The sequence below is a fragment of the Siniperca chuatsi genome, linkage group LG17 (assembly GCF_020085105.1).
Source record: "Siniperca chuatsi isolate FFG_IHB_CAS linkage group LG17, ASM2008510v1, whole genome shotgun sequence".
Taxonomy (NCBI): domain Eukaryota; kingdom Metazoa; phylum Chordata; class Actinopteri; order Centrarchiformes; family Sinipercidae; genus Siniperca; species Siniperca chuatsi.
The window spans coordinates 23,499,300-23,508,857 of record NC_058058.1 but is presented as its reverse complement, the minus strand read 5'-3'; the positions used below and the strand labels follow the sequence as shown (position 1 = coordinate 23,508,857).

The 9,558-nt window shown below is 39.3% G+C and overlaps 1 protein-coding gene across 3 annotated transcripts in view; it reads left to right on the top strand.

Moving 5' to 3' along the window:
- The first annotated feature begins 1,938 nt into the window (after positions 1-1,938).
- The window catches only part of phactr4a (phosphatase and actin regulator 4a), a 32,219-nt gene continuing 24,599 nt past the window's right edge, over positions 1,939-9,558 (top strand). The window contains exons 1-2 of one of the 3 annotated variants that reach the window (XM_044171037.1): positions 1,939-2,306; positions 7,744-7,860. The gene's annotated coding sequence lies outside the window, so the exon portion shown is untranslated. Of the gene's footprint in view, positions 2,307-2,961; positions 3,129-7,743; positions 7,861-9,558 lie in introns of those variants that run through there. The other 2 variants (XM_044171040.1, XM_044171038.1) reach the window with 2 other exon arrangements.

The following is a 9,558-nucleotide window of genomic DNA, read 5'->3' as shown; positions in this document are numbered from 1 at the left end:
TACAGGAACACTGAATGCTTTGGAAGTGTTGAGTAGAATCTTAAGATCAGTTCTGAACTCTTTTGGGAATGTGCACAGAGTATATGATAGTGGTTATGTGATATTTGATACAAAATGCATTGCTGGGACTTGATAAATTCATTACATTTGATGGACATTTGCCAATTTAAATGCATAAACATGATATAGGCCTATAAATGTTGTTTAGTATGTTGCTGTCAACAGCTAGAACTACACCACCTCCTCTTTCCCTTGAATTGTAATATCCCAGCACTTTAACAATAAGAGATCTGTCCAATTGTCATCCACGGGCCTCGACCAGTGACCCAGCGAAAACACTGGGATCAAATCATAAAAGGGTACTATACAAAAGTAAGAGGGTGGGAAACCCTGTCTGGGGCAGTAAGTCTAGACTGGGTGCACCTAAAGGTCACTGGCAGGCTTGCTTGCTTTTGTGTGACTTTTCCTTCATACCCAACAGTTCCTCTCACGGAGAGCTGTTCAGCAGAGTATTCAGTAGAAAAAACAACTCCAGACTGGGAATGGCTGTGGCAGCTATTCTCACAGCAGGCAGCGCTGCGTGATGTGTTTACTTCTTAATACCAGGCAAACAAAGGGCACATAAATTATATCCAACTTACATGAATTGAACTGCTTCAGTATCAGCTCGGGCATCGATGCCTTGTTCTTGGATTACTGCAAACATTACAGCAGTGTCTGGAAAAGTATCAGAATTTTTTTGTTCTTCTTTTCTTCTTCTTTGTTCGAGTTTGATTAAGAAATTTCAACGTAACAGCACAGGTACATCTTGTAAAAAGTAATAAGTTCCATAGCTGTGGTTGTAATAAGTTCTAGGATTAGATGAGTGAGTTTGTTCAGATGATTCTTGGATTGAGGTTTTTTGTCCAGACTCGTCCGGCAACTTAATGTCTACACTCAGTGACAGAGTCTTTACCAGCCCAGTAGATGGCAGACAAATCTGAGCCACTGATCTAAGGTGCACGGCCCACAGAAACATGCACTGTGCTCACGCCATGTAGTTCAACAAATGACCAGAAGAGATCACAGTATTCAAACATTTGATTGCTGTACCTTCTGCAGAAGAAAAGCTGTATGACTACTCAGGTTTCAAAGAGAGCGGAGTTGAATTAGACTAAATTTTCAGTTGAATGCAACTCAAAATGCACACAGCAGCACATCTGAACACTGAACACAACAACGGTAAAAAGAAGACAAAACCTTTGTCAATGTCAGTGTTTGTAAAAGAAGAATAGCTGAGCTCTTGTCTTACTAAATGACTACAATATTTCTCCCTACTGAATCTTAATCTCACTATTCAATGCTTCTCACTGTTTAGTCAAAATCTCCAGAGGAGGAGTCAAGTTTTGAAAGAGACTAAATATATGTTAATAAAAGTGACAATCTGTCTGTATTCAGAAGCTCTTTTTAGTATTGAATATTCATGTGCAAAGATTCAGGGGTTTTATTTGTCACATGGGCCCACACAAGCATTATGTTAGTGAAATGCAGTGTGCAAAAACTATGCTGTTTCACTAGTGTGAAAAGAAGAATTAGAAAAAGAAGAAGAATGTTGATATTGTTAGATGTATTATTCATGACTAGTTTCTATGTATTCGATTGAATAAGCCAAATTAACATAAAAAAAAAATAATTGAGCGTTTCAGGTGAGAGGGGACAAACCCTATGGAACCGCCTGACTGTAAACATAACGACTGTCTTTCCCTACCTCCAACCAAAGCGTTTTTATTGCTAAACCTTAACCACACCTTAACTATCTATGATTGTTTTGCCATGACCACAATTTTATGAAATGTCATTCACTACTGCGCTGAGAGAGAGCTCAGTTGGTCACGTGCTTCCTGCGGTTTGTCTGTGGCGTGTTTAGAGTTTTTTTCTCGAGGTGGGGGGAGCAGCCACTCTGCTACGAAGTGCGCATGCGCAACATTATTTAATCTTCCTACCCAGTTAATATGCAACACCTTTTGACAGCAAAGTGTTAACAAATAAGTTTTAAATACAACATTGAACGGCTCTCTTGGCATTTGGTGTAAAATCCAGGCGATGCTCGTATGCTTTATTTTTTCCGGGCGCTCAAGAAAGTCACTTTTGTGACTTTATTTGGGTCAAAAGGTGGTTAGTGAAGCTAGTTCCGCCTTGCTTTCTTCCTGTGATGGACAGCAGCGACAAGTGTCAAAAGTAATCAGGTCAACGTCAACGAGATACAGGAAAAACACCTCCTGCTTTTTGGATAAATTTCCACACACTTTAACCGGTTACTAGAAAAGGTGAGTAGCCTTTGTGCACCATAATACATAGGTCTTTTTGAGCTAGAACGAGTAGTGTGAGCTAATTTATGTTAGCTAACAAAGCTAATGCTACAGTACAGGGACAGTAGGCACCTGTTGCTGGCTTTAACTTATTTAGCTAGCAGCAGCCAAGGATTAGCATTATGGCAGTACTCTTTGTAATACGTTTCTATCTTTAGCTCACAAACCTAGATTTGGTTGGTCAAATTAGAAAGGAGAAATGCACAGGGAGACCGACAAACAGTGTAATGTTAAAGGACTATTCGGACTGTGTTACAGTAACTTGCTATTATGGCCGTTAGTTGGCTGTCTGTTTTTTCAGGACACTTTACCACTGCGAGAATGTTTAAACGTAGATATTTCTTAAATTGTTTGTTTTGTGTTCTTCGAACTTAGTACATTTGCATTTGAGGACCTTTGCCTGCAGCTGTAGCATTATATTCCATTATAATGACTGGAGGGAGGCTTCAGGTGTAAGCAACTTCCCTCTATGTGAAGCATTCCACTGCATTCCATTCACAGGTCCGTCTACTTGTTCCAACAAGCAGCCAGTGCTTTTAGTACTGACTGAAAGCAGTAATACGCCCTATAGGGCAACACAGACTCTTAGAAAAAGGGGAAGACAAAAGGAGCTGTAGCTTATTGTATTTGTTCTGGATCGGCAGCATTGTAATTAGGACAGTCATGTGATTGGGCTTTGTATGCAGATAGCCATGGATTGTTGCATCTGACAGGGATTACACTTTGCTTATTGAGCAGAAGAGGTGTTGGCAAATGTCATCTCAATCTAAATACATAAAGGTGGGTAGCATTTTGGAATGAAGTTGAAACATCGATGGTAATGGCGCATGTTGCAGAGGATTGGATATGATTTTCAGAGGATTCAAATGGTGGGAAGCGGACGCCTACAGTGGCTCTTAACTGTAATCTTGTTCACAATAACACCTTCTTTGGCAGATATCCAACTGCTGTCTGAGGTAATTTGTACCTAAGCCAAAGATGTAATGTTTTTGGTCCAATTTGCCTGATAGTTAGGAGTATGTCTCAAAAACATTTTTAAATAAATGGAAAGGTAGGCCTTTTGCCAAGGAACAAGTTTTTGGTGTATATCCAGAATGATTTCTTAACATTGGATGGGAATCTGTCATCATTTGTGCTATTTTCTCTTGTACTACTGCACATCAAGAAAACATATCTGGCACATATGATCTGAATCTAGATACAAATTAAATATTTCTAAAACTTTTTCTGGTTAAACTATAACAAACAGCATAGTGCAGCCTTGGCAGAGGTATGCTCTGTGCTTTCTAGTCAACTTTGAGATAGGAAACAACCTGTACAAGTGGCTGGATTTGGTAAAACAAGCTACTATGGTTGGTAGAATAGAAATAAATAGAAAACAGAGACGTGTTCAGATAAAGTTGTTTGAGCATATGAATATCGTGGGTCTGTGTTGGACTTACATAATCAGATGTGTGTGCCATTATCAGCTAACTGTTGACAGGGAGTATTGAGATCCATGCAGCTTGCTCCCAAACAAATTCCAGCTTGGTTCTTCATTTAGTGATTGCCATGTCTGCAGAATGAACTTGGCCCAATGGCTGATTGTGCTCCTCTGAGCTCTGCAGAGCTCTGTCCCTTTATCCAATGAACCGGGAGTTCTTTATGAGCTAATTGGGGGCTCACAGTGAACAAACAAGATTGTGTACAATTTATGAACTACCATTGCAGTGCAAACAGAGCACAGATGATTTTAAACATTGATATTTCAAAGCAATCATATCTATTAAGCATGTCAGCTAGAGTATGAAATTCCTCTGACATTTCTTAAAGTGTATCATTCAGCAATCTCAGGAGTTACTTTGCTAAGACAATAATTTGTTATCTTAAAATGGCACTTTGGTTCCATTAAAACTGAGATATATCTACATTAACAAAGTCTGTTTACAGTTTGGATTGCTAATATTATTACAAAGGAAAGTGTCTTGGACTGGGTTTAATATTCATGTGAATAAACGCTGTGAATTCAGAGGCTGTGGTGAGCTGTTGCAGTCTTAGATGAAGTGCATGTTTTGTGTTTTTTATCTTGATGACAAGAAGCAAGCCTGGCAGTAAGCTTACCCAATTAAGCATGATACCAGTTGACATTGGTGGTTGGCAGACCATTCTGTGGCTTACCAGAGTGTGCTTTGATTTATGAGAGGGAATTACACCCTGGTTACCAATGGCTATTTTACTCATGAGTTGATTTTCAAAGCTGTGTTTGAAGAAATATACTCTTACAATTTTGTCAAAAGCATCAGATTATTTGCTGAATACAACCAATAATTATTGTGGAAAATAAGAAGAATGGTGGTTAAGATGAATAAAAATGCATTTAGAAAATTAAAGGGATATATTATGCTTTCCCTTATTTTCTGTCATATGTTACAATGTCGGATTTTCATATTAAATGTGGCCAAAGTTTAACGTATTGAAAGTAATGCCTGTGAGCAAAAAGCTCAGGCTTCAGGCTGCTCTGAATACTAGGTTTCCAGCGTTGTTTTTCTACTCTTGTGCCGAGCTGACATCAACGGATGTCCTTATACGGGCATCAGCTCATGATCTGCCGAGGTTCCATGGGCCACCAAATACACCATGTAGGTGGCCAAAAACGAAACACAACAAAAATGTAGAAGTGAATGGAAGCATTAGTTTAAATGGTTAGAATATGACACATGTAAGGAGGTGATGTAAATTACTGTGTTGTGTGCTGCCAGTTTCCTCATGGTGCATGGATACGCAAATGACAAAGCCATGGCACGTTGCGTTGCTTTCATTGTAATCTAGTTAGCTCGCTGCTCTACTTACTAGCATTAGCAGTAACGTTACGTTAATTTGCAGCTATCTACCTCTTGCTCATATATCCCTAACCAGCTAGCTAATGTTAGCTTCCCTTCACAGCCATGGAGGTGGAGGCTAAATTTCACCATGGAGGTGAAGGGAAGCTAACATTAGCTAACTGGTTAGGGATATATGAGCAAGAGGTAGTTGTTTATATAGAAACAAAATAAAGAAATAGGGGTTAATGAATGTCTGTTTAAGTGAAACGAACCAAATGGACTAACCTGACATACCGTATTGAATCTCCAGGTAATGTATTTCTGATATCTGTCACTTTTTATGTCATTAAGACACTATTTTTTGCTATTTTGGTAGTCTGTCCAATGTGAAAATACCAAAGCCTTTTGTACTTATTACGCAACCTTTAACTACGAGCTGAGAAGTAGAAAATAGGTCTGTTTTAGCCCCACTTTCTACAAGGCTCATTATTAGAACTTAGGTCAGTTCAATTTCTGTTAATTATTAACGTTAAAATACCCTCTGCCCACTGGTCTTTCAAGTGGACAGACTGTTGAACCAAACTCCATTCTAAAAGTATGTGTTTTACAGTAGGGCCATATTTTTTTTTCACAGTAAAAACTTTAATCACACCATCACGAAGACTCTTTTCTGATTCGCTTCGATCTACAGGCACAATCGGCACACATGCCATTTACTCAGTAACATTTTTAAATAACCTGTGATGAAGTATTTGCCACAGAGGTACACGTATTGAATGGCCGGGCCCCACAGTTTACCATTTTCATCTTCTCTGTGGATGGCCTGAAGCCACAGATCTCTTCTTTTACTGTCCTTTGCTCTTTTTTTTGGGGGGGGGGGGATCTTCTACACTGTAATAGTTTATTTCCTGCATTAGCATTGTGATGCAAACATGCAAAACATAATTGTCAGCCTCTTGTTCAATATCAACCTCAGTTAGTAGTCTATGTTTATTGTTCTGTTTTGTCATCTATGTTTGACATATTGCATTGTATTGACATCAAGTTATTCATACCGAAATGTCAGTCAAAAACTGTCCTTAATAGTTCATATAAGCACTACTCAAGGTTTTGCAATTTAATTGTGTAAAAAGGTATGCGGGCTCACCTCCATTTAAAAAAAAAAAAAAAAAAAAAAAAAAAAAAAAAAAAAAATACAATAAGGCGTACACTTGCACTCATGTGAAAGTACTGAAATACCGGTGTTAGATCCTGTTACCAAACCTGAAAATCTGGCTGTCATTTTGCCTACTGTAAATTGTACTCAGTGTACTCAGTGTGCTTTCTAATGCTGGAATAGTCCATGTGGGCTTGATTCACAAAGACAACATGGAAGCAATGAGCTGAAACCGGACATAAGGTAACTCACAGGTCAGACTCCTCCTCAACCTTTAGGCGCTCCGTGGAATAATGACAGGGTGTGAACCTTTGTGTGTTTGTACATGTTCACATGGTGTCCTGAGGGCTTCAGCATTACAGTGCGGGGACTGAGTCTATTGGCTCAGCTGCTCTAGTTTACCGGCTTGTATGCTCACAAAGCGGTGCACATAAACTCACCTCTGTGTTTGCTTTGCTGCCAGCCTGCACCAGCTAGTTGTTGCCTTTCGGAGCTGGAGCATGCCTGGGCCCAGTCCACCGGGAGGATATTTGAGAACAGAATTGGGTTGCAGTGGTGCTGAACTTTATCTAGTGAATTATTTGTGAGTTCAAGTGCATATCAACTTCTCTCTCTTCATGGGCAGGTTGGAACCTATGAATAATAAATGAATGAAGGCTTTTTTACATGGTAAGAAAGTAGATATTTTGTGTAATTTATGTCACAAAATAATACAGACAGTAGTAATTGTGATTAGCATGCAGGAACTGTAGTTCCATCAGTTTTTCTTTTACATATGCCCTGTTTATTATTGAATTGAATATTGTCCTGCAGCGAACAGTTACATTATTTAACACCTACGTTTAGTCTTTTTGATTAATGATCATTGTACTGAAGTAAGTACATCTTGTAGACACTGCGCTGAATCATCTGCACTGTAGATGATTGTTTTGTGGACAACCTGAGGGTGATATGTAGCAGTAAAATACACACTGGAGTAGTGCACGTTAGCCTTCTAACTGGATCATTTGAAGTGGTGTACAGTACAAACATGTATTCGAGTTGAGCATGTGCTGTGCGTACATTATAGCCCAAGACTTGTCAAGCCAGTTGGACTGAACCAAAGCTGACCAGGCAGAGGGTTGTTAGCTGTTAGAAAGTTCTGATTTAAAAGTTCAAGGCGGAGTTTCTTCCTTAGTTTGCATGTGAGGTAATTAACAAATGTTTTAATCGTCTAACAACTTGGTATTTTTGTCAATGGCTATGTTACAATCCAAGAAAATGGCACACACTAAAACCTTATCTAATAAACTGAGCTTACTCAGCATGTCCTCTTGCTAAAGTTTAAAAAAAAAAGGGGGGGGGGGGTTAGGGTCCAGCGCCCAGCACCCAGCACCAAGAAGGAAGATGACTTTGTGTCCTCCTGTTTCATATACTTGTCTGTTTGTATATTTTACAGGAGTACCGGAATCACTGTGCTGCTAAGTTGTCCCGCTGGAACAAGAAGTCACAGCCACACTGCAAGGACAGCGTTTCTGGGGAAGATTTTATCAACAGTCACTGATCTTAAGTAGAAGTAAGTTGCCATAACAAAACAACATTTTTTAGCTGAATAAAGTAGGTAATTTGCTTATTGTACTTTTCTTTCATCATGACTACATTTGAAAGAAAACCTGTGCTTTATCACAACATCATAAGAACTTGGCCTAGTCCACCTGATAAGAAGGTCAAATACTTGCCTGTCAGGCTACACTCTCTCTTTTGTACTGCAGTGTACACATTATGCTGGGTTTCACCAGTTTGTTGTCCAGGGACATTCCAAAGTGCAGCCTGATACTGCTGTTTGGACCCTCCCCTTTGAGCATCATGATGTAGCCCCAACTACTGATTTTGACCAATTACAGGCAGGGCCATCATTTGAATAGTTAGTGTGAAGCTCACTGGGAGAGACAAAAATTGTCAGCTGCTTATCTGTGCTTGTGATCCTGATCTTGACACTGATCATTCCCCCTGTCCAGCTGTTCTGTCTTAGAGCTACAGGACATTGAAAATTGTGAAATTGTAACTAAATAGTGTTGGTGTTGTTTCCATCAGTTCCTAGGAAGTCATTTAATTGCTTCCCTGCTGTCTATCATCTTTATTTCATAAAGCTAACTACTGACTTTCAAACATAGAGCTGACAGATATATGTTTCCATGGGTACTTATACCAGACCTATTTAAACCACCTTTATGAAACAGAACCTTGCCTGGTTTACTGATGTAAGCCATTTCACTCTAATATCAAATCTACCGCTAAGAATCTTGGAATCATCCTTGACCAGTATATGACTTTTGACCATCATGTTACCAAACTTGTCCAGACCTGTTTTCTTCAGCTAAGAAATATCGCTAAAATCAGATGTATCTCGTCTTCTACGGATCTTGAACTATTAATTCGCACGTTGATTTTCTCCCGTCTAGATTATTGTAATTCCGTCTACATGTGCCTCAGTCAGGCTGCTCTAAATCGTTTACACTTGGTACAAAACGCAGCTGCTAGCAGCTAACTAGAACTAGCCGTCGGTCCCACATTACACCTGTTCTTGCATCCCTCCATTGGCTTCCTGTAAAATTCAGAATAAACTACAAGATTTTGTTGATTACATGTAAGGCTCTGCATGACCTTGCCCACAGTTAGATTTCTCTTCTCCTTGTTCCTCATTCCACTTCTCGACCACTCAGATCCTCAAATCCTGGCCATTTATCCATCCCCCGCTCCAGCCTCAGAACAAAAGGTGATCGTGCCGTCGCTGTTTTAGCCCCAACCCTCTGGAATCATCTTCCATCCGATTTGCTGAATCTTTGGACTGCTTTAAACGGCTTCTAAAAATCCATCTCTTTTTTTTTTTCTTTTTTTTTTAGATTTCCATCCCTGTCTTGTGTTTTGGTTTGTTTCAGTTTGGTTTTGTGCTGTGTTTTCTATTGTAATACATCTTTATTTATTTATTTATATTTTCCATGTGTGTATGTGTGAAGCACTTTGTAACTGTGTGTTTTTAAAAAGTGCTATACAAATAAATCTTTACTTACTCACTGACCTTGTTTTGCTATTTATTTGATTGTGTTGAATCGAAGTTAACGTAAAGGCAGTGTTGATAGTCCCTCAGTGTTCAGCACAAACTATCCTAACTTTCTGTTTGTTTAAATATTGGGTTGAAAGTGGCTGAAGGAGGCTGCTCTGCTGCAGTTAAAGTTGTTAAAGGGATTCCTCTGTACCGTCACTGCTGTATGTT